Here is a 24,779-nt window from a genome sequence, read left to right on the forward strand (position 1 = left end):
GCTCACTGCTGCAAAGGAGATAGATTATCAGAGGATGGTTTACTTACAGGAGTAGGAGAAGCTAACAAAATAACCTTATCTTGAATGTCTTCAACTGTGTTTCCATTTTTTAAATGGAGAAATGTGAAACAGGTATCCCTATACTTCTTGAAAACTGGCAATTGCTGGCAGGTATTTCCAAGTTCAAAATGTGAAATTCTTAGCGCTCAGGTGTCCTGGGAGGCCCTTGATCAGAAAGGCTGCAAGTCATGTAAGAGCCGCAGTAACTGCAGTCTCTGATGGATAACTGGGTTGGTAGGTTGGTTTTGATATTTTTTTTTAATTTTTTTTTTTTTTGTCTTTTAATTTGCAACAGTAGTAGCTGGTGCCTTTTCTCCATCCTGTTGTTTAATTCTCATGACTTTTGGGTTGTGTTTTGTGTGGCATCTTTTGTGTTCGAAGAATATGCCCTCTTCTGAGTTGCTGGTAGGGAAGGCATAGCTTGGAGGTATTTGAACGGCAGTATGGAGCAGGATAATTTTTTTCCCCATTAATGGCTGAAATATACATGACAACTTCTTTTCTTTGTTGTTTAGATGACGCAAAAAGATTGCAAGTTTTCTCGGGTCTGGAGAAATATGCACTGGTTTTCTTTAAAGGAGCACTGAAAATAGTATTACTTATATCTTGAATCCTCTGTGCCAGCTATTCAATCTGCAGAAATTCCAGAGTCCTCAGAAAGCCAAAGTGCAGAGCAGTGATGAATGACTGCATGCCTGTTGGAAACATTGAGATCTGTCAGAGGCTTGATCTGAAATTTCAATGCGTAGGACTTTATTATTAGTAAAAGTAGTATTCCTTCTGAATTAATTATTTTAGAAAACTGTAAAATTAGGCATCTCCCAAGTGCACTTCACTTGCTGAAGTGTTCTTAAAAACAATGATTTTGAACTCGTGAGACTACTTTCTGCTCAAATGTATGGCTTTTATTTTTTACCTGGGATAAACAACCAGTTGTTAATAGACCCTTACTGGAATACTCTCCTCTTTTATCCTTTATCTGATTATTTTTATTTTTTTTTTATTAGGCCTAGTAAGAGCAGCCTTAAAGAACAAACACAGGACAAAATACCAACAAAAACCAAGCTTTTTTTTTTTTCTCCCCTGATGTTTATAAAGGCTAATAATTGATAAAATTCGTAACCTGACTACAAAGTCTACTATACACTGTATGCTAAACTCTCTCTACATGCAAACTCCTATTGCTGTGGGTGGGAGTGTTTGTCTAGATCCAGAACAGCAATTTATTTTTTTTAAGTGCGTATTTATCCTTATTTCCTGTCTTGTATGAAAGCCTATATGTTAATGAGCTCTTGTCAGCTTTGAAGACCTTTCATCATTTGTATAAGAATAAATTAACAAAATATCTATTTTAATGATAGGAGATTTCTGATGTATCTTCTTTTCCTGTAATATGTCTGTGCTGATAGTATCAAGATTTGTGTGACAAGAGCACGTAATGGCCAGTGCAAATTTGCAGTTGGTTATTCTTCATGAGTTTGTCTCCATTCTCTTCGGAGTTGGCTCTGTTGGTTATTTGCCTGTGGCTGAAGAACTTTCTCGGAAGTGGTTTTGTGTGAGGAAACGTACGCAATGTCCATTGCAAGGAAACATGCACACATGTCCATTGCACTGGTTTTGCTCTGTTGTCTGGGTTTGGCTCATTTTCCTTTTGGTAGTGAATGCTAGCTTAAAAAAACCCCCAACCATTGTTCATTGATATTGACCTTAAAACTAGTCATTGTTCTTTATCCCACGCTTGGCATAATTTAAGAACTGGAGAGTCAGAGCTACCTCAAGGAAGATATTTTTACTTTTTCTTTTTTTAATTTCCTTTTCATTGGGTCTCTAATTTTTCTCTTCCTTGTGATGCACACACCTGAAGATAAAGGTTAAGAAATGAGGGTTGTACCTTGGAGGCATGAATGACTCTTTTGGTGTCACTTGGTCCAGTATTTGATGGACGAAGTCTTGTCTTGTCAGAGCTTGTTCAATGCATGGCTGTAGAAAGGGAGCAGCAGATAAGAAATTCTATTTTATTTAGGAGTTGTGGCTCAAAAATCGAGGAGAAAATTGCTAGAAAGGATTATCGTGGCCTTGGCACTGACTTTGAAGAAATCTGCCAAGGCTGGAGTCCTTGTTTAAGTGCCATCTGTGTCAGAATTAGAAGCGAACTGTGTAAAATAGTTCCATTACTCATTCTAATTTGTAGATCTGACCAGGTCTGATAATGTTTACAGTAGTGTCCATGTCACCTTCTTTCTCAGCTATAGCTACCATTTCCACAACAGCAGAGTGAACTGGGTAGAAACTATACTTAAAATTATCAAAAAGCACCCCAGCAGTGTCCAGCCAGTACTACAACAAAAAGTCAGATATGATCATGTAACCAGGGTGGTGGAGGAAGCTGGAAATCTCAGCTGATGTGGGAAGAATGCAGTCTTCATCGCAAACCCCCATGTTAGATAGGTATGCCTGAAAATAATAAAAAGCAGTAGATTGTTTTTTAAGGCTGGAGTTCCTTCCTCATACTTCTGGTTGCTTGACTGGTGAGTGAGTGCTTGAAGATAGATTCCACTGCCACTCTACTCTTCTCCCGTGTATTTTTTGTACTGATGAGTAGTTTCTGTTACTCCATTCTGTCTTTACCAATTTTTTATCCTCAGGGTATAGTTGCACATGATGAGCGAGGCTATGTGTGCTGGCTGAGAGGCAGCTTGTCAAGGGTCACATCAAGGAAGAGTGGTTTGCTTTGCTGTTTTATCTAGAATCTATGAAAATTAGAGAAATCATAACAATTTCTAATAGGATGGGGTCTGGCCAAACTGCACGTAGTGGTGGTAACAGCAAAACCAGAGCTTTCTTAAATAAGGACAAACCTCTGTATCAGTATAAACCTGCTTTCACTCATCTGTGCTGAGAGTAACAAGAAAACATGTGTTCAGGAAAAAAAAAAAAATTAAGCAACCCTCTGCTTCCTTCACAAATTTTCTGCTGCTTAGAACTTCCAGGGAAGTTAAGTTATTGAGTTGCATCTTAGTAGTTGCTGTATGGTTTATGACTGAATGAAATACTAACATACAGAGTATCCACATTTCACTCCTACCATTAGCTTTTAGATTTTACCTGCTGGTAGGCATTTGGCGGCTAAGACCTAGGACTAGGAGAAAACTAGAAATTGTTACTGAGGAATCTTCATTTAAATGCAAAGAAGAATTAGCAGGAGACAAGAGGAAGAGGAGAGAAAGGGCAGAGAAATGAAGGGAAGGAATTGTAGACTTTAATTTGTTTGTTGAAATATGAAACTGCTTAGAGTTTCTAGATGGACTTGGAAATGAATTTAAGTTGTCAGTTTGGAGAAATGAGTGTTTCTCATAGTGGAATATAAAATGCTGCTGAATGGTGGAATGGGGTGAGCAGGAAGAATTGAGAACTGTTCAAATGGTGACATTTTCAGTTGATACTTAGACTTCTCAATCCAGCTTCTTCTGGTGAGGTTTTATTGTCTTCCTCTTTCTGACTCCCCTGCTGTGCCCCTGAACCTCAGTACTAAATTCTCTTGGTGATTGTTTTCTCTTCTGTCTTCAGTTAATGCTGCTTCTAATCAGTAATGTAAATGGGATTTTATGTTTAAAAATTACTGGACTTCAGTGTATGAATCTGCCTAATTCAATATTTTTTATGCTGAAGATGCTGAAGAAAGGTATATGCCACTGGATAGAAATAAGAAATGAAAGCCCATCATTTTAGCATTATTAGATACCCAAATGTATGTTCTTTAAATCATGTTCTTAAGAACATTAGCTTTCATTGTTTTGTTAACAGAAGGGATATGTGAGGCTTCCTGGTATTTTTATATAAAATGAACTGACATTCACCTTGAAGCTCTTCAAGCAGCAGTTAAATTCTGTATTTCTGTAGTCTCGTAGTTTTCAATCCTAAGACTGGTTCTAGAGTGTGACTCAGATTTAAACCTGTAGGTTGTCATTCATATAAGACAAATTTTCAAAGATAAAATATTGGCTGGTGTGCTTGGGAATTCTTAAATGAGATAAAGATGGTTCCTACTGCTTTAAAAGCCTGCAATTGTCTGTATATTTGGATTCTTCCATATTGAGCATACCATACAACTAGATGCTGTTTTAACAAAGTAGAGAATTGGAGCATTAAAGAATGAGGTCCTTGTAAAGGTGAACATTTTTTTTTGTTGCTGTTATTGGAATGTTATAACTTATGCCCTTGATCTTGATCTTCCAGAACTCTTTAATCTCAACTGTTTGATCTCAGTATTCCAGAACCTTTTAATAGCAACTGCATTTATGAGAAATCTGTTTCTTTTCAGTGACTTTTCGAAGTAGTAGAAATCAGTACGTGATGATGTCACGAACAAGTTTTAGTACCAGGAGAGCTGCATGTTGATATTAACTTCCACAAAGCAAAAATGATCAGTTTAAAAATGGTAGAAGCTTTTAGTTTGCAATGTCTGCCTTATTAAGATTTGTGTTGTCAAAATGGGGGTGCTAAAGAAGAAGAAAGAATGGAAAAAAAATCAGTACTGATACGGAGTGTGTTGGAATATAGGACATGCTAGTGGCTAAGTCAAACCATTTGGTGATGAGCAGGTACTTTGAGAAAGAAGCAATGCGTATGGGAATGAATTCATGTATTTCCATAATTGCTGCCAGACCTCAGGCATGAAGGAGTATAGTCACAGTGGCAAAAGTTCCTACTTTTTTCTTCCAAACATTGCAGTCTGCCTGCCTTTTTCTTTGTTCCCACTATAATTCTACTGCAGCTTAAAGGCTGCTAGATTAAAACAACAGCTTCTGGTAAACTTCTGGGGTCATTCATACCTAGAGACTGTTTAGCCGTGTAGATCCTTTGTTGTTGGAACACCTCGTTTCCACATGAAGGCATTGCTTAAGGAATGATTCCTGCATGGCCAAAATCAGGATGCTCTCCAGCTGGTTTGGAGAGTGGTGAACCATGCACAGTAATGCCTTGCACTGTGGTGATCAGTTTTGGAACTTACATCTCTACTGTTGCTGTCCAGTCTTCCCCCTTGCTTTTGTATGCTGTGCTGGGAAAGTTGGATGTAAAATCTCCACCTGTTCATACTCCCAGTTGCCACTGCTCTCACACCACTGTCAGCCTGGCACCTGAGGTATATCCAACTGCATCTTATATGAAAAGCATCTAAGGTGCTGTTTAGTAAGTGCAGATCTTGATTTATATTATTGTTGTATTGTGAATTAACTGTGCACAGTTGGTGAATGGGTTGAGAAGAAATATGTTCCTAACGTTTTTCCTTTATTAAGATGCACAAAAATAGTAATATTGTGCCACTGGTATGTAAGGAATGGAAACTGATGACAGTATTTTTCATATGCAGAATAACTTTGCCAATTTCCTAGTCTTAGACGTGTTGTGGAAATAAATCAGTAGGTTCCTGAATGCTTTACAGAGCTGCTTAGAGAGGAAAATGACAGTGTAGAAAGTTAAACCCATTCTGTGACAACAAATGGATGCGCTGCAGGTGAAGTGATCTGAGCAAAGTTGCCCGAGTGGTTAATCAAGGCAAAGAAGCAGAACTCTGGTTTCCTGAAAGAGTCACTGTCCTGTGCCTTAAACATGTGAAAATGCCAATGTCTTTGGCAAGAACTATTGCTTGATATAGTTGTGCCTTAGATGGTGAAACCAAGTCCCCTAATGATACTCGGCATACAATAATTATATTGTGTAAATATTCAGAATTTATGCGCATCTTAAAACAAACAAGGAAAAGTTAATTGACAAATGGAAAACAGACAAAATAAACGCATCAAAGGGAAATTTACAAATACTCTGTTGATTTAGAGGCAGTGCTGTGACCACACTGAAGAAAGGAGTGTGTTCCCAAAAATGGAAAATAATGCAGCACTTAAAAGAAGGAAATAAGAAAGTGCTTGAAGGAGTAAATTAATATATATCTTGGTATTTAAAAGTTGTAGGCTATTGTTCTTTAAATATTTAGAGTTTGTCTATGGTCAGATGTTGCTAACAACCTAGAGAGTGTAACTGGAAAAGGCCACTGCCATTTAGAAGAAGAGTAACCATAAATGAGCAGTAAGGATGCCAGAGTTTCCACTGAATTACTGACACGTGCTAACTGGATTAAAAATATGGCAGTTTTATTGATTGCATCATTTTATATCAGTTTTGACCCATGATGAGCAGGGGCAGACCCAACATTTGTCTGAACAGAAAGATAGTGCCATGTTGCTGGGCAAATTTGTTAAGGGTGCAGGGATGGAGAGAATGAGAGAAACAGCATTGAGGTAAATCCATGTTTGCCAGGTGATGTAGTTTGACAGAGAACAGAATTCTCAGACATCCTAAAGCTCTTCAAATTTTTCATAGTGAGTTTCTTCCCTTTCTGTTCTCAGTTTTAAAAATGCTGTATTACACATCAGCAGTAAAGATTTCCAAATCTGAGGTTAGTATCAAGAATTCTTTGAAATAATTAATTATGCAACATATTTTATTTTATGTCTTCAAGTTTTTCTCAGTTTCATCTGTCCCAGTATTGCACACTGATATGTTAAGAAAGGCCCAAGTTTTGTTTTGTAAGATTTTTTTCTTTTCGTTTTGTCCTTAACTTCATACTTTAAGTTGCTGTATATGAAAGTAGTACGATCTGAGAAAAGATCTTGAAATTTTGGTTGGAGTAGTGGAATTGTGATTGTAATACAGAAATGAGTTGTTTATTCATTTTATTAAAATGTCTAGAGGCTCTGGTTGAGAGAGGGCTCACTGCATGCTGGGTGAAGCACAAGTATACTGAGTGTACCTGATGGATACTTTTATGATCAGGAAGGCTGGTCTAAAACAGCAGCAAACACTGCTTTTTGGCTGGAAGTTTTCTGAAACAGCAGTGCTTTAGAAGAGTCAGGTAATGGTTGAGGTTGGAAAGGACTGCTGGAGGCTGGCTGATCCATCACCCTTGCTCAAGCAGGGCCACCTAGAGCCAGTTACCTAGGACAAAATCCAGATAGTTCTTGAGTATCTTCATGAATCAAGACTCCACAATCTTTCTGGGCAGCCTGTGCTGTGGCTCAGTCACCCTCACAGTAAAAAAGTGTTTCCTGATGTTCAGAGGGACTCTCGTGTTTCAGTTTGTGCATGTTACTTCTTTTCCTGTTGCTGAGCAGGATTGTTGGGAAGGATCTGGCTCTACCATCTTCATACCCTCTCTTCAGATTATTCTTATTCTTGACATTCGTCACCAGTTTTAGCTCCAGGTGGGCTCTGGCTTTCCGGACTGCATGTCTGCATGCTCAGGCAGTGTTTCTGTACTCCTTCCTGCCTGTTCTGCTTCCTCATTTTGTAGGCTTTCTTTTTTGTGTTTGAGTTTTGCCAGGATCTCCTTTTCCATCTATATAGGCCTCCTGGCATTTTTGTGTGACTCCCTGCTCTTTGGGATGAATGTTTCTTGACTTTGGAGGAGGTGATCCTTGAGTATCAAGCAGCTTTCTCTGACCACTCTTTCCCTCCAGGGCCCTAACCCATGGGGCTGTTTACAGGCAGGTCCCCAGAGAGACCAAAGTCTGCTATCCTGAATGCCAGGACTGTGATCTTGTTTTTTTGCCCTTCTCCCTCCTCTTGGTGTTGTGAATGCCAGCAGCGTCACTGCAACTTAAGGCTGCCTGTGACCTTCATGCCCCTGAGGAGCCCTTCCTTTTTAGCAAGTATAAGGTGCAGCACAGAATGTCTCATTGCTGGCTCCTCTATCACTTGGGTCAGGAATCTATCAGTGCTCTCTGAGAGCGCTCTGGATGCTTATCCCGGGATATATTGTCCTTCCTGCAGATACCAGAATGGTTTAAGTCGTCCCCCACGAGGACCAGTGGCTGTGATGGTGAGGTTGCTGCTCCCTGTCTGTAGAGGGCCTTATCCACTTGATTTCCTGGCCAGGTGCCCTGGAGCAGATGCTCACCCACTAGGGTGTCACGCATTCCGGTCTGCTCTCTAATCCCTGCCTGTAAGCTCTCACTTAGCTCATCATCCATGCCCAGACAAAGCTCCGTGCATTCTGATGCCTCTCTCACGAAAGGTGTCTCCACCTCCATTCCATGTGCTTCTGACATGCCCTTCCCAAAGAATTTGTATCCCTCCTTTGCAGCACTCTACCCCTGCAAGCCATTGCATCGTGTCTCCATTCATCAAGATTATAACCACGAAACTGCACATAAATCTTGAATTCCTCGTGTTTACACTATTGGTGGTTGTTCATGCAAAAAACACAAATTCCCCAGTGGAAGGAAAAAATTCAGATGAAAGGACTGTCTTTTGCCAGTATAACTGTGACTAGTGTGGCAGCTTCTGCTAGCCAAGTGGCATCAATTAGCAGTCGCTCTTCACACCATCAACCAACGTGGCTGGGGCGTCAGAAATTCCCAACAGAAGAAAGCACTCCTGCCCAAAAGTGCTTAGAAAATATGGAAGAGTGTGCTGAAGTGTTTGAAAACTGGTAGTTTGTACTTTACCCTGTTTTAAAATTTTTCAGACTGTACTTTTAATGTCAGTAATCGTCGTTTGTGTAATGCATGCTTATTTGTTGGTGGCTTTGTTTGTTAAAATGCCTTTGGAAAAAATACAGTTTGTAGTCCTGTGTTGAGATCTACTGAAAGCAGCAGCATGGGATGATTCTGAAAAAATCACTGTAGTTTTGGAAGACAACTGATTTTGTCTGTTAGATCGCATTTTTTTAAAATTGATGTGGTATTTTAAGTATATTTTTATATTCGATTTGAAAGTGCTAGAATAAAATATCACAGTAGTACTTAATACTTTTTTTGTACTGTCTAAACAAAAACCTTTAGCCAGATTGAGGCATTTCCCACTGTACCTACCATATGATGGTAATTTATGAAGATGAAATGCATCTAACATGGCAGGAACTGAGTCATTCATCACAGATAGCAAGAAATGTAAATCTCCTTGTATTTTTTGTGTCTTTTCTTTACCTGCATTCACCGTGCATCTCTTGAGTTTGTGATAAAACCATATTGATCACCATGAACTCGTTCCATTTGGTCTGTTTTGAGTCAGGTCCTAAAATCATTTTTAGGGTTTGATGGCTTTGATTAATCGGAACAAAGTGGAATTTCTGGTGGAGGTTTAGTGGATTGAGTACTGGTTTCGCAGCAGGTCAGAGATAACACTATTAAGACAGAAGCATTTTCAGGATCTGTTTGTAATATTGATTTCCATCCTTCTAGTGAGAAATTACTCTAATTGTTCTGGTTTTCTTAGACCCATTTTCAAATGCTCATTACTTCCACCCAAGGAGATTGTTACATAATACTCTAGGATGTTTTCAGTTAGATAGTCCTGTCAAATCATCCTTTTTTCTTGTATTATTATATTTTTTCTTGTATTAGTAGATTAAACAGCATGCTGGTATTTCTTCACTCCCTCACTGGCACTCTCATTTCTGATTTTGCTTCTAGTTTTTGGACCCGGATCTTTCACTATACTGCTTCATGTTTTTACTGATCAAGTTTTGATCCACATTTTGGATCATATGTGTCTCTAGGAAAGAGGCTTGCCTTGACACCAAAGGTTTGCACTTTCTTACTGGGAGAAAAAAAAAAAAAGTTGATGGTAGGATAGGTGTTTGGGATGTTTGAATTTATGTATTCTGAAAAGTATTCTTAAAAATTGAGAATATAGGTGTCTGTAACTTTACCGGGGTGAGGTGGCATGACGACCTATATAAGGTTTGTGGGCTCCTTGGGGAAATCTTTCAATTGTCTGCTTAGGGCTGCAAAGAACATTGATTTCTTATTGTATCCGGAGTCCAAGTCAAAATCTGAATTTGTATGCGGTATAATTTGAGCATGTTTTCTTAAGTCTTCCTTTTGACTTGGACTGTGAGAGGTTTGCATACTGCAGTCTGTAAGGAATATTCTAAGTATTGTCAATGACAGTAGTGGTCTTATTTGAGAGTTGATTACTCCCTTGTTGCATTCCCAAATGTGTGGTGGCTGCTGATTGCTGTACTTGCCTGTTTAGTCTACAGCTGTATGTTTCCCTGTTTTAGCCGCTTGTTTTCCTTACCTTTGGATTTTGTGAGCGCCTTTGGAACAAGCATAGTTTCATTAGGTGTTTGCACCGTTTTGAGCGCAAGAACCACGGGTCTTTGGTGGTGCCTGGCAACCACAGTCTGTGGTGTTGAGCACAGTGCTCTGTAATTAAAGCATACACAGTTGGACAAGATGGGCAGAGCTCATTAAAAACACAATACTAAATTAAGTTTACCGAGCGTACCTTTAAATCTTACCCTGGGCTCAACCTATGAGAGGGTTTTTCTGTTTGCCATTCATAACTATGGGGGACTCTAGCTTTCAGATAGCAGTGGTAGTAACAGCTATAGTAAAACAAGGATGGAGGTACTAAAAGCAAAGAGGGACAATGCAGAAACCAGTCTGTAATCCTTTGGGATAATGGGCTTAAGCCACATATCCCTGTGATTTATGCACTTACATTATTTGTTATCTTGGATAGAAAGCTTTGTCACTGAAGAGATTTGATAATAGCCTGCTCAGAATGGTTGTAGTCTCTTGAATTCATGTAATAAACCAAATAATTCTGGACCACTTATGGGTTTAGTCATCCTTGCTGTCTGCATTTCACCTCTGATTTCACTTTGAATAGCTTAGATCAAGCTAGGTAAGGGCTTTCTGCTCACTTAGCTCTGTTTCATGGTGGTACTGTATAGAAAAGTCTTCCATTTTGTGCTTTGATATATATTGGAACTTTAGTAAGATACACATGTACTGTACTTGCAGTGTGTGTTATGTGTGGTTGGCATATGTGAGTATAGGTTGGTAAAACTTGCAACTTTGTGTACTTTAGACAAATACTGCAACCAATAAAGGCGTTTAAGATAAGCAATCTAAAGCAGAAGAAAAAAAACATCAGAAATTTCTTTACTTTCCAATTTTACTGCAGCTGCAGCTTTACAGTAGTAAAGGATGCAGTAGTAGAATCTGTAAAGGGTGGAAGTGAGTTTTGGATCTTAGACACCCAGCTTATGCCAAGAGATGTGCACTCAAGTAGCTGAGGAAAATGTATGTGGAAGAAAGGTTACATGCTGGAGCAGGGAACCACGAGATTGTAGTGCTGTTTTGGAGGTGGAAAATCTGTCTGAGAGGAATTTTTCTAGAAAGGAATTTATTCTGGAAAGAAGTACAAATGGCACTTTTACCTTTTTTTTTTTCTCTAACTATGCATCTTCTCACTATATTAAAACATTGCCTTTGTTTTTAATTTATAACCTTGTGCTGAAAAAGGTTGTTCTAGTGCTCGTCTTTTATGTCCTCTGAACTGAGTTGGCTTCCCTGCTGTGACTTCAATAATGCATCATTTCTTAAGTTCAGAGGATTTGATGTGTTTAGGGTGAATTTGTGACTTGCTGTTAGGTGGTTAAAAGGAAAACAGCTATAATGGATTGGGTGCAAAGCTGCTTCCCCAGCTTCTCCCATCCCACCTACTACCATACAGAAGCATCTGTCTCTCATCTCCTCTTTGCCTTGTGCTATGTGTGAGTGCATTTTGACAAACACTTCATGAACAGAGATCTTAGAAAAACCTCTGAGACAAACTAACAGTGGTGAGAAAGGCAAGTACTTCTGTCATACTAGATAGCTACTTGTGCAATAGTGGGTGATGCTATGGCAAATAAAAATACTTCTGTAGTAAATGTTACTACAGCGAATAAACCTGTCTTCTCTAGCTCTACTGAAATACAGCATCTCTCCATTTGTAATTGTTACTTACAACTTAAAAAACAATGCAGGCAATTTTGGCTGATAGTCCTCATTTAAGTTAGAAGATGCTTTTCTTTTTATGTCATTTCATGAATGTGTTCTGTCTTTTAAATTATCTGAGTGCCATGTAAAGGATGACATTTTCCAGTTGAAGATTATCACTGTGTTGTGCTTTATTTTTAAAACGGCATACTTTTTATATTTGCAGATAGAAATAATGACTGAAATATTTTCCATATCCTGAAGAAAGACTGATGGTGGGCAGAAATTCATAGTAATTTCGAGGTTGTTTTCTAAATATGCAGGATAAATGTATTGCTTTATTATTTGGATCATGTGTGTGGCGCTTTCAACTTGGGAGGATAAAGGTGTGTAAACCCCTGTTTTTAATTTTTTTCTGTGAACTTGATGCAGTGACTTTTACTTGTTACTTACTCCACTGATATGAGGAAGTTTTTTTAGATAACACACCTGGAAAGAATGAAATAGCATGTTCTGAAAACACCCCCAAATCTTTTGCAAGTAATGCTACAGAGAATGGCAGCAGTGTCAAACCAAATACTTTTTCTTGTTCTTCACTGTGTGTCCCTTTGCACTGATATGGCAGAAGTGTGTTGTTATTCTATTTGTATTTCGAATCAGCTCTTTGCTTGCTTGTACAGTTGTACCTTGAGCTGGAAAGAGGTATTATGTAAATTCAACCACACTTAAAAACAACCTAACAAAAGAAAATTAGAGCAATAAAACTCATCCTTTTTAAACTACCTGAGGTATTTATTTATTGTGAGTACTTTATCAGCTCCTTGTGGAGGTACTTTCTGCAGGGGAGCACCCAATTCAGTGTGTCCCACAGAACTCCAGTGGTACCAAAAGTGGTCCAGACTCAAAGCCCAACCATTCTTGTACCTGCCTGGGTGATGTCACTTTCAGATTTAAAGGACTGCATTTACAAATCCATCCAAACTCCCTGCAACTTCACGCATCTGTGTGGAAAAAAACCCCAAAAAACAAACAAACAAACAAAAAACCCCCCCAAAAAACAAAACAAAACAAAAAAAACCAACCCCACAAGCTGTCTGAATGTTTGGCCAGATACACGTGATTCTACTTTGGCTGAGGAGGAGATAGGTAGGCTTCCTCATTTATTTAGGTTTTTTGGTTTTTTTTGCATATGCACTTTACTGTTGCGTTGCTGTAATACATTTTGCTCTTATAAATTTATTTTGTTGCAGGGTTTTCCGCTTTTATAGTTGTAATAATGAAACTGACTGTTGTCCAGGATCTATTTCCCTTTCTACTGTCCATCTTTTAAAACAACAGCATGACAATAAATTGTGTAGTGTTTTGTTTTCCCCCTAGGGGTAGTTTCAGAGATTAGCAGGATAGTGAAATATAGGGGAAAGCATCTGGAAGGTAAGACTTTCCAGATGGATATCCTGTTGAGATTTAATAGGGGACATGCTTGGTATTTTTGTTCTGTTTTGCTGTTTAGGAGTGCAGGGTCTAAAAATTTTGCTCTGCATTTCTTAGTACTTTCATTTTTCATGTTTTTCTTTTTTCTGGTGGTGTTTTTGTTTTGTTTTGTCTTGTTTTTTTTCCCCCCATAATGTCATGTTTGCTAATGCCAGAAAAATCAGATTATCTGGCCTGATGATTCAGGCTGTAGAATTCCAACAAGTATTCCTGGTTAGAGAGATTTTAGAGTCCATAAATAAAGGTTTAGCTATATCTACTGCTGAGATTTTCATCTTTATTTTTAAGATTTTGAGTCAAAGAAGATCCCACATTTTACTGTTTGATTGCTGATGGGTTTGTCTTATATTTTCAGTTGTGTTTCCTGTTTTTTTTTTCCCCAGTAATTTTTTAGGAAGCCAATTGAACATTATTGGCTAAAGGCACTGACCATTCAGAGAAAATGCACAAATGTCCACCTGGCCTAGAGAAAATACTTAAAGAGCATGAATAAAATCAAAAACTATGAAAACTCAAAAGATTGGAGGGATAGCTGTACCTGTACTGATGTGAGTAGTAGCAAATACTGAATGGCACAAATGATCACAATTTTTCAAAGACGCTTAAGAATATGGTAGCACATTTTATTAGTAGCTCTTTGAATAAAGTAGGTCAGTTGGAATAAGAAAAGACTTCACATTTCTCAACAAAACAAAGGGTAACTATATCCAGCAGATATTGGGAGAATGGGAGCCAGCTAAAAGTTTCAAATTAACTTCCCTAGCAAGATAAATGCTGTATGCTACATGAAATTTCACTTTCCCACCATCCTTCTAAAATTCATTTTTTGCTTCCTGACTGGCCCAAGACTTAGTATTACCAGTAAAAGAACATTATCATCCCGCATGATGACTTAAAATTGAAGGAAAAGCACAGTTAATGTTTCAGTAAGAGTTCTTAAAATCCATTTATTGAGATTTAAATGAACCTATCCTATATCTGGAAAGAAGCAAATTCTTTTTCCCTGTAAGCCTTACCCTTTATTCTCTAACCCAAATATTAGCCTGATATTTTTCTGAACAAAGTAAAAATCTATAACTGAACTTGGACATTCTGCTCTCTTGATAATTATGTAGTCTACTGTTACTCTCCTGCATTGGAGCACTATGTTGTAACACAGATCCTTTTCTGGTCACAATAGAAAATCATTTATAATTTCATGTGAATTTTCTCAGATATTTTATGATAATTGGTCACTTCATGTGGGTTCTTTAGTATGTTTTTTTTAATTGTTTAATTTTTTTTAAATATGCCTGAGTAATCTTTATAGGAGCATGAGAGAAATGAGAGGAGGAGGAGGAGAAAGAAGGAAGACTACAAGACTGGCTAAATCCCAAAGCAACTCAGATTTGAATGTTCTTTTTTTGGGGTAGGCATCTGACTAGAGCCGCCCCCAGCTGATATCTGAGGAGTGTGTGATCAGCTTTAAGCCATCCCTGAAATTCACTGTGGAAGCAGAGATCATGGTCAGTATCAGGTTCAGAACATCAGTTCTACTCTCTGTTACAGTTTCTTAGTAGGTAAGCTGCACTAAGGCACATTTTTGTGGAATTCCCTTCAGATCCACAATGACTACTTCCTAGCACTGTTAAAAACTTCATAGTAAGATTAAAAACCATGCAAGTTACTCCTTGAGCTTTTCATTCAACAGTCTGTTATGGGAGTCTTTTCCCAGTCTATCCTTAGAGCATACACATGAGTTTTAGTTGTATTTGTGGGATGTTTTTCCTAGGAATGACAATGGATCTCTAATGGAGAATTTTTTTTCTTTTTCTTCAAAATTGATCTCCTTCTGCTCTAAGCCATTGCACTGTTCATGTTGTAAAGATTCGTGTTTAGTTTCATCCGCATGTGAATGGAAAATACTGAGCTGGTTTATGTTTTATATTTAAAACTTCAGAGGGCTGATGAAGGAATGAGTTTGTTTTATAGATGAAGTAACTCCTGGACCAAGCCAAAATTACTCTGACATATATATTTTGTGCTCATATGATGTTTGCTAGAGCCATTCCATTTATTACCTCTGTTACGAGGGATAGTTCCCTAACTTACACAACGAGGATTGCTTTGCATCGTTCTATTAAATTTGCAAACACTAACAGGGAGTGGAGTAGATTAATTGCTTCTCCTTAAAAGCTTAATTTTAAAAGAAGTTGAGAACCTCAGTGCCTGCAAATATTGCATTTTTTCCCTTTTTTTCATTCTTCTTTTCACCTCATAGAGGCTTTAAAAATATTTACTTAGTCCAGACTTGGGAATTCAAGAACAGACTGCTGCATTAGCATGTTTGGCCACGTTTTGCTTTCTGTTGCTAAGAGTTGTTTTTCTGTCTATTAATTGGAGCTGTTGCTGTCCATGCTAGAATAATAGTGATTTTTACATGCAGACCCAGGATACCAGTCAGTAATTAGCCACAAGTTCAGCGGTCCACTCCCTGGTGTATTGGTAAAGGTTCACAACTTGTAAGGTATTCTAAATGTTGTGTTTCCTAATGGTGTGGAATAAAGGCAAATTCAGCACTATCTCCTTCAGATGGCTAGTACACAGCTGATACCCATGAATGTATGTTTTATTCCTGTTGTTATCTACGGTGTTTGTTTGTTTGCTTTTTTGTTTTTGTTTTGTTTTTGTTTTGTTTTTGTTTTTAATTTCTTGTGGCTGGAGGAAATTTTGCCTTTTTTTTTTTTTTGGTATACCATGACAAGCTCAAAGGCAAGGAAGCAGTCAGTGTTGGAGCTGTGTTTGCCCCACTGCAAAGGACCTGCTAGATCCCTTGCTGGGCCCTGGAAGCAGCAGAGGTGGTTTTTTGGGGACTTTGTGTGGGGAGTCCTACGTCCAGTTGCAAGGACACTGCCTTGCAATTGGGCTGTGAACTGACACTAAGCAAGTCATTTGCGGGCAAGAAAGCTGCTGTGTTCTCCCAGGCTGGAGTAGAGATTTTGAAGAAATTGCTTCCGTTTTCAGACCTAGTTACAGTTAATTGTGATAATTTTGCCCAGAAGTGACTGATGTGGTGATCAATGTGAGGTGGTCATGTCCTCGTCTGTGAGATGTTTCCTTGTAGGCTGGAGGTTGTATAAAACGTCAAACGTGTGTTTGACTCGTGTGTTCTTTAGAAATTTTCACCTTCCCAGAACACAATACCCATGGATGTAGATAGTAAGGTTTTTTTGCTGAATGTCTTTACACTTTGCAGTAGTTCCAGCATATAATTCCTCAGAAGTTTTTTAGTTTATTTCTTTGGAAGTAAACTAAAGACACTGGCACAGATGGTGGAGCAACACACCCATAGCAATTATTCTTTCCTTTAGGCATTGCAAGAGAGGGCTCTGGTTGAGCCATGGGACTAAGAGCAGCTCCAGGATCTCTATTCCCTCACATTTCATGTTATGTGACTATTACCCACCTGCATGAAGGAGAAAATGGGTGTTTTTCAGCTTTGTATAGCAACTCTGTGTCTCTCCAGATTCCCACACAGGGGTCACTACTTCTGAGATAATGTGGGTGAGTGTTACGGACACCTGAGATCCCAAGTTTGTGGCTGACAGTCTGTGCCAGAAGTGTGCTCTACTGGTAAAAACTGCTGTTTAAAAAACAAACCAATGTCAAGCTCTGTGAGAGGAAAAATTTCTTACATGAAAATTTCTTACATGAAATTTCTTGGATGTTATTCCCTGTTTTGTGAGGTTTTTTTATAAATTAATATGTACTAAAATTTATACAAAATAGAGAGGAAAAAAGACCCTGCCCCTGGTGTGTTTATGCTGAGTTTAGCATGGTGAAGTTCTCTTTTTTTCTTTTAATATTTTGGTGCCACTGAAGTAAAAATAATGAAACAGTAAACAGGTATTTAGGAATCCAGTAGCAGCAGAGGTACTGCATCGTAACTGTTGAGCTGTCAAGTTGCTCAAAGATGTGTTCACATTAAATAATGTGGAAGACCGAAAAATTGAAATCAAAGCACTGTAAGACATATCACAGTTAGATGCCTGTGTGGCTGCTGGTTAAACATGTTGTGCAGGCATTTCCTGGAGGAGATAGTAAGCAGATATTTTACCTTACAATACAACTCGACTTAGCAGCTTAGAACTTTAATGAACATATTGTTCTGAGGAACATTTTGACCCAGTCAACTCCTATGGTACTTCACAGTCAGAAATGTAATTTTTTTATTTTACAGGCTGTAATATTTTGTTTGGGGCGTTGGGGTGGCTGTGACTCTTATCCATGTCTTTTTCTAAAATGTCTTGAGGCAACTGAAAGATTGGCATGTTGATTGACCTCACTGGTTGGACTGCACGTTGTGTGAGCAGTGGTTGTACAAACACTTGTTGATCAGACAGGAAATGTATAAAGCTCAACCAGCACCGATGAAATTATACAAGTGATCTCCTTATGCCAGATTTAAAATTGCAAACCATAGTGTAACAATATGAACAAACTCAGAGGGTGGGAAGACAGGTAGCATAGAAAACCACTTAGATCTGGGATTTTGGCAGAGCTAGAAATGAATGGAAGCAGAACCTTGAGTTAATGGTTGTGTTTATTTTCCAACATGAGTCACCATGTGTGCTCTCTAAAATTGGATAAGCAAGCCTTTATTGCTGTCTTTTGCAGAAAAGAAGAATTATCATATTTATTACACTTTGTCCTCTTTCTTACAGTTTTAAAAATTATTTAAATACAGAATTGGAATACTGGCAGGTCTTGACTTATTGCTCTAGACTCATGCCTCTTCATGAGTGTGTTATAGTAGAATTTCTCTTTCTGCTTGTTATCCTGAGCCATTTAAATGAAATATAAGTGTGCAGAATATATTACTAAGATTGGAAAGAACTGGGTAGCCGTCATGGTAATTCGTACAGCAATTTTTTTCTTCTCTATAAGAGGTACATAAACCTTGTTCACTACTAGATGTAAGTGGTTTTTTTCTTGGGTGATAGTGGTGATGGAGTCAATGGGAAGAGGAATGGAATGGAAGTGGTAAAATGAAAGGCAAGGTAGCTCTAAGAAGGGCTGAAGTTTGTCATCATCTAGTTCTTCTGGATTGCACTGAAGAGCTGAGCTCTTCTGCAGTATTAAATGCACTGTAACTTTTTGAGTTCTGCTGGTGGAGGCATGGTTAGCATTGGAGTGCATTTAGAGAGAAAAAGTTGAGTTCCACTTATTCCCTGTATTCATGCCTTACAAAACTGTGAATGTAAATGCTTTTAAGTCCCATCTTCCAAATTCACTTTGCCATGTAAAAAATGGTCTTTTTGTTTGGTGTTTTTTTTTTTCCCAGAAGTCTGAGATGATATCTATTACTCTAGAGATATTTTTGAAGATTCTATTGATAGTTAAAGACTGCAAAGCTGAAGTGCACAGGTTGGAAAAAGTAGGCCCTGCAACTCTACAAGAACTCAAGTTCTTTGGGTTCTGTATACTGGGATTTCTGTCAACTGTGCCAGTATCTTAAGTGTATGATACCAGAAAGTGAACTTTGCCAGCATTTGCCCATTCATAAGAATCAGTGGGCATCATGCCATATTTTTTTTTCTTTTTCTTGAGCAGTCCTAACTGGAATTATTAGCAGCTTTTGACAGTGTTTCTCATAATAAGAGAAAGCACCAAAAGGTTTTAGCTTTACTTCCTGGAGCAGGAAGGAGTGCTCCTTTCATCTCCAGCAGGCTGGTATGGGATTAGTGTCATCATTCCTGCCAGTTTGCCCATTTATTGGTCAGTGATAACTGTGTTTAGTGAATAATGAACACTATAAGTCCTGGGGTTTTTTACTGCCCCATACTCTCTCAATGGACTGCTGCCAACTTCATCTGTCCTCAAAGTAAGCCAAGAGAATATGTAAGCTTTAAAATGAGCCTCTATTTAAGTGCTGTAAAAGAAGCTGTTTCCCTTAAAATAAGAAGTACAAAAGCCCATAGAGTTGTAAAAAACCTTGTGCTAGTAATAAACTTATTTTAGAGGATGACAAAATTCTTACTGTCTGAAACCCAAATACTGCCACACTGACAATGTGAAATTTAGTCTGACTTGACTGAGTTGCATTATCTATTCCCTCTTCAGAGACGAGCAAAAAAGAAGTGGATTTCTAAGATACTTTTTAAAAAGTCTTATTAATTGGCCTTATGTTAATAAATTTGTTTGCTACAGGTAAGTCAACCTCATCGTTTTAGTTAGACAGACAAGTCAGTAGCAATGCTGATTCTTTTAAGCCCTTACGACTTCCTGAATATAAACACAGAAGTGCTGCTCTTAAAAAAAGGAGAAAGAAACTATATACCAAGTATTCTTATATACTTGCCATGGCCCATATTTGACTGTCCTTCCTGAAAGCTGGATTTCATGATGTGAGGGGCATCAATTCCCTTTATTGTCTCAAAAGTTCAATCCAATGTTTTTACCAATAGTGGAATTTCAAAATCCTGCATCCTGGCGCTAGTGCCTCTGACCAGCCACTGGCTTTAGCTAAGTTCTCATACTTGGATTATTTTCTCTTTTAGGAATACATGTCCAGTGGTGCATAGAGTGTTACCTTAAACAGTTTTAAGAGTAGACCAAAAATAGAAGGCAAAAAATATTTTTAGAGTAGCATGTAGTCTACAAGCTCATTTATTGTTTCTAAGCATTGCGTCTAGATAAACTTTATCTCCCAAGCTGTATGGATCTTTCTGTCAGTCTGGTGAGACTCCTGGAAGAGCTTCCCCAAAACTGTCTAGTCTTCCTTCTGCAATGCCATATTGAAGTCATCATGGAAAGGCTGATTGTCTTGTACTCCCAGGTCTCTAATGTCCAAATCTTAAGACTCACTAAGTGTTTTTCGTAGATTCATGCAATAGTTTGGGTTGGAAGGAACCTCAGGAAACCATCACCTCTTGCTCATGGTATAACTTGTATTAAGCCTGTCAGACCAGCTTTTTTGCTAATTAACTATTGAGTTTAGACATTATTGGACTTTAGGAACATTTTTACAGCAAAATCCCTCTAAACTCCTAAAACACATCTTACAAATGTTTTACTTTTCCTTGGTTGTATTTTATGAGCCTTTTAATCTTCTCCCTTTTCAAGCAGTACTTTCCTGAGTGTACTGTTTGTAGCAATGGAAATACATGCTTTTGCCTAATGACTTTTATTAAGTTGCAGGCAGCGGGAACCATGGCTGCTTTTCTCTGCCAGTGTGGAGAAACAGGGGAGTGAGAGATTCAGTGTTGAAAATGGAACACAGAAGGGAGACAGGCGATGCAGGCCTCATGTGCAGTATCACTGCAGTGTGTTAGGGTCCCTTTTCAAAATGTGTTTGGGAGAATCACACTCGATGGGGTTTTCTGGCAGCGTGCAAAGAGCCTGTAAGATTAGAGGCTTGGACATGCAGTACCACAGCTTGAGGAGGGTAACTCCAGCAGTGAGGGAAGGGGAAGTGCTGCCAGCTGTGGGACGCCCAGCAGTACTCTTAAGAAGCTGGATTTTTTGTTGTTGTTGTTGAGGAATGAAAGTTAGCTATAATTCTAAGTGTCTATGAGAAAGTTGGCCTGATCTCTTACTGTACTTAAGTTTTTCAGTACTGCTGCCTGTTTTACGAGCACTGACACTTGGTTATGCTTTTAAGGAAACTAAGCAAGATGTTGAACTGTTTCAATTGTTAAACAAAACAAACTTGACAGTGTTCGTGGGAAAGAAACTGCTTTCACAGAAGCTTAAAAGTAAAACCAAGGAACTTGGCTTATCTTGTGTACCATTGATGTGATGTTTTTCAGTGAAATAGTTTCAGAATTTGATCAACAAAGCTGAAGGGAAATTATTACTTGTATGTACGTAGCATTCTGTGAAGCTTTATGGTGAAGTAAACAGACTAGAAATAATTGCTAGTCTTGGAGCAATATGCGGCACCTAAAAGGGAGGGTTTAACTGGTGTTGTATGTATGATTCATGGCAGGAGCAAAAGATGGAAAACTAAGGCAGTAGTTCTGAGAATCCTTCTGATATATATGGATTCTTAAAGTAGTTTTGTTTAAACAAAAAAGAAAAAAAAAACAGTGTTTTTTTGCTCTTTTGGGGATGCTATGCAACCTCCCTTCTCTCAGGGACCAGGAGACATGAAATATTGATGCAATGAGAGATACTTCTGTAGCATTTTTGACAGAGTACTGTGGGGTAGGTCCTTTCATCCCTTTTATGTCTGATGTGAGTTCTAAAATTCTGTTCTTCAGCAATCTAAGTTGAGTTCTCTTAGGAAGTGGAAACTTCATGAAGTACTGGTGGTCATTCTGCTAAATACTCTAATTCAGGAGATAAAAAGGGAAGGTGGAGCTTTGTGGAAGAAGGCCTATGTCTGATTTTGAAAATGCAAAGTTAGGCTGTTTCAAAAAGCAAAAATAATCCCTCACACCCCTTTCTGTTGTGTCAGGCTGCTTTTCTCACTCCGGAGGGTAAGAGTCTTACAAGAGGGCTTTGAGTATCTTTTGCAACCTTAGGCAAGGATTGCAACCTTATGATATATGTAGATATGTATGTAAATAAAAGCCTTAAGATTTGCAGAAGGCAATAAAGCTTGTGTCCTTTTGCCTTGCAGAGTTTCTTTTCCACAGTTGGTGAGTGGGTGAGTGTATTTGTTATTGGCAGAGCCTGTCAAATCTGTAATATACAATTGTTTCAAAGAAAGTGATATTGTAATCCAACTTTCTAGAATGTTTCCCAGTTCTAAAAATTTTAAAAAAAATGAGCTTAGTTTAGGCTGGAGATTTTGCCAAGATTGGTTTCTCTGTCTGGGAGTTGGCACAGTTATAACTGTTATTAGATACTCATTTTACTGATGGTGCAATACACTGTTCTTTCAGTCACTGAAATTATTTGTCCTGATCCCTTTATGTCAAAAATTTTGATCTGCCTTTCTATCTTGCCTTTTCTTAGCAGTTCATGATGTAACCTTTTTCATTCTGATCAAAGACAACTTTCTGGAGCTTTTATTTTTAGATATTTTTATATATGTATTTATTATTATTTTCATATTCAGTGTCCAGTTAATTTTGGGAATGTGCAATAATCCTTGTTTTCAGGATGAGCTGTTATTCTTCCCTCCTACCTCACACCTCCAGTATGTATGACTTGTGACTAAGCTTCCATTTCTGCCCTCTCATCTTTGAAGCTGGCAACTTTATCTTTTCTTCATCCTATACATATGTACATAGTTGCAGTGTGCCTGTGCTGTAGAAGCTGTTTACCACAACTTCTTTCAGGGGAAATTATTTATATAGATGGTATATAATGCCAAAGAATTGTCTTATAAACCAGAATATCCTATCTTGGATACCTATCAAATATGATTGTCTGCAGATAATCAGGCAGTTGCATATTGCAATTCTTTTTCATTAACATGAAGATTTTGTGTTTATTCCTTGCTGCAGGAGAGCATCACAGTATTTGAAATGATAAACTTAACTCTGTCCTGTACAGACAGGAATGGCTAGGAATTATTTTAGTATGTTGTTTTACCATGCCATAGGTGTCAAAATCAAGAGGGTCATTTGAACTTTTGATCCGTGACATCTTGATGAGTTTGGTTATTTAGTCATATAAGTAGACATAGAAGCCAGCAAGTAGATTGGAATAGGTCTTTCTGACCTACTCCTAGAGGAGGAAAATCTAGAGGAGAATCTGTAATTTAGGATTTGAGAGGTGCCTAGGAAGATGGTACTTTGTACCTTGGATTACTTATGTGCCTTCATAAATGGTCTTACATTGTCATCTTGGCTGCTCTGCTGCATTACTATTCTTTATCCTATTGTGAAAAGGGGGTTTTAGATTAATTGTGTTTTGGTTTAAGTAACAGTTCACTTGAGCTTACTGTCCTGTTTGTAAAGGCAGTATTGATATGGAAGTTTGTTACAAAATTTTCTTTTGGTAGTGGTTTATTCCACATGGATGACTGTTAATTCTTTTTCAGTGCATCCAAGTTAGCCCTTGATGATGTTTTCACTTCTCTTCCTTACAAAAGGATGCCTTCATTATAGAAGGGCTGGAGACTGCTGGGGAGAGGAGAGGAATTTGGTCTACTTCTGATAATACTCTGAAGGTCTGAATTCAGTGAAACAGGAAGAGCAGAAAGAAATATAAATGTCTTTCCTAAACCACAGATAAGTTTTTGGACAGCAACTTTTATGCATAGCAATTGAGGGATGCACCCTTAATAAGGTTTCCCTTCTGGAGTTAGATGTAAACCATGTTTTTATTAGAATATTGATAGAAGAATGGACTGTTAAAATTTTGGGGGAACTTTCAGCCTAGATTTTATGTATTACTTAAAATCTTTACTGTGAGTCACTGGAACAGGTTGCCCAGAGAAGTTGTGGGTGCTCCATCCTTGGAAGTGTTTAATGCCAGGTTGGATGGGGCTTTGAGCAACCTGGTATAGTGGAAAGTGTCCCTGCCCATGGCAGGGGATTGGAACTAGATGATGTCCAGTGTCCCTTCCAACCCATACTGTCCCATGATTCTGTGATGTACAGCAGATATATCTTAACCGAAGCTGATTTAGATGGGGAAGATTCTTTTGGAAGAATGGTGATGTATGACTCCTTAAATAAGTCAGATTCAAATGTGTCTTGTGCAACAAAAAATTTTGTAAATCTTGCCTGCCTTCCATGCATGGGAGATTTGTGTTTAAACTGAGGAGATACCTTTGCTTCTCTCACTGATTGCTTAAGCCATGACCTGACAGCACGGGATAGCAAGTGCCTGAACCACCTCTCCTTTCTTCAGGAGAGATGCTAAAGCAGTAATGACAGCTAAGTCACCAAGTGCAGTCAGTGCTCCAAATATGACCTTTCATGCCTAGGCTAATACAGTCTGAACTAGAGTAGTGCTCAGACTAATGTTGTCTTAGGCACCTGCTGAAACATCTTCACTGAAGATACAGGCCCCAGATAGCAGACAATTCCCAGTGGCTTTCAGAAGGAATTTAATTCCTGATTTATGTCTGTGCATTTGAAAATCCACCCCCCTTCAATCTTAAAAGTTCAGTGCTTCTTCGATTAAGTTTTCCTGAACTATTGAGTTTAATTAAAAACATGATAAATCACTAAAATAGAAGTTCTTGAAGACAATGAAGGAGGATAATGAGTAATCAAATAGGTGGCTGTTGTTCTGGTAGTTGGAAATAAGATATGTTTGAAAGATATTCCTTGTCCTTTGTATTACTGTAGAAGAAGAAAAATCAAAGTTGTTGGAAGACAAATTTGGTTAAATCCATATTCTTGTCCTCTGCTCCAGTAATTGACGTTGCATATGAATCTCAAAGCCATAGGTATATTTGAGAGAGATGCAGGATTCATTTGTCACCTAGACTCTGTATTGTGAGGCTTGAAACCTGAGAAAAAAGAAGCTGCAACTGGAGGTGTCACTGTGGTGCTATGCCTTTAATTA

At 38.3% G+C, this 24,779-nt stretch overlaps 1 protein-coding gene across 1 annotated transcript in view; it reads left to right on the plus strand.

The window, feature by feature from the left end:
- The first annotated feature begins 227 nt into the window (after window positions 1-227).
- The window catches only part of LARGE1 (LARGE xylosyl- and glucuronyltransferase 1), a 277,165-nt gene continuing 252,613 nt past the window's right edge, over window positions 228-24,779 (plus strand). The window contains exon 1 of the mRNA XM_066319909.1: window positions 228-294. The gene's annotated coding sequence lies outside the window, so the exon portion shown is untranslated. The remainder of the gene's footprint in view (window positions 295-24,779) is intronic.

The sequence above is a fragment of the Sylvia atricapilla genome, chromosome 5 (assembly GCF_009819655.1).
Source record: "Sylvia atricapilla isolate bSylAtr1 chromosome 5, bSylAtr1.pri, whole genome shotgun sequence".
In the NCBI taxonomy this organism is placed as follows: Eukaryota; Metazoa; Chordata; class Aves; order Passeriformes; family Sylviidae; genus Sylvia; species Sylvia atricapilla.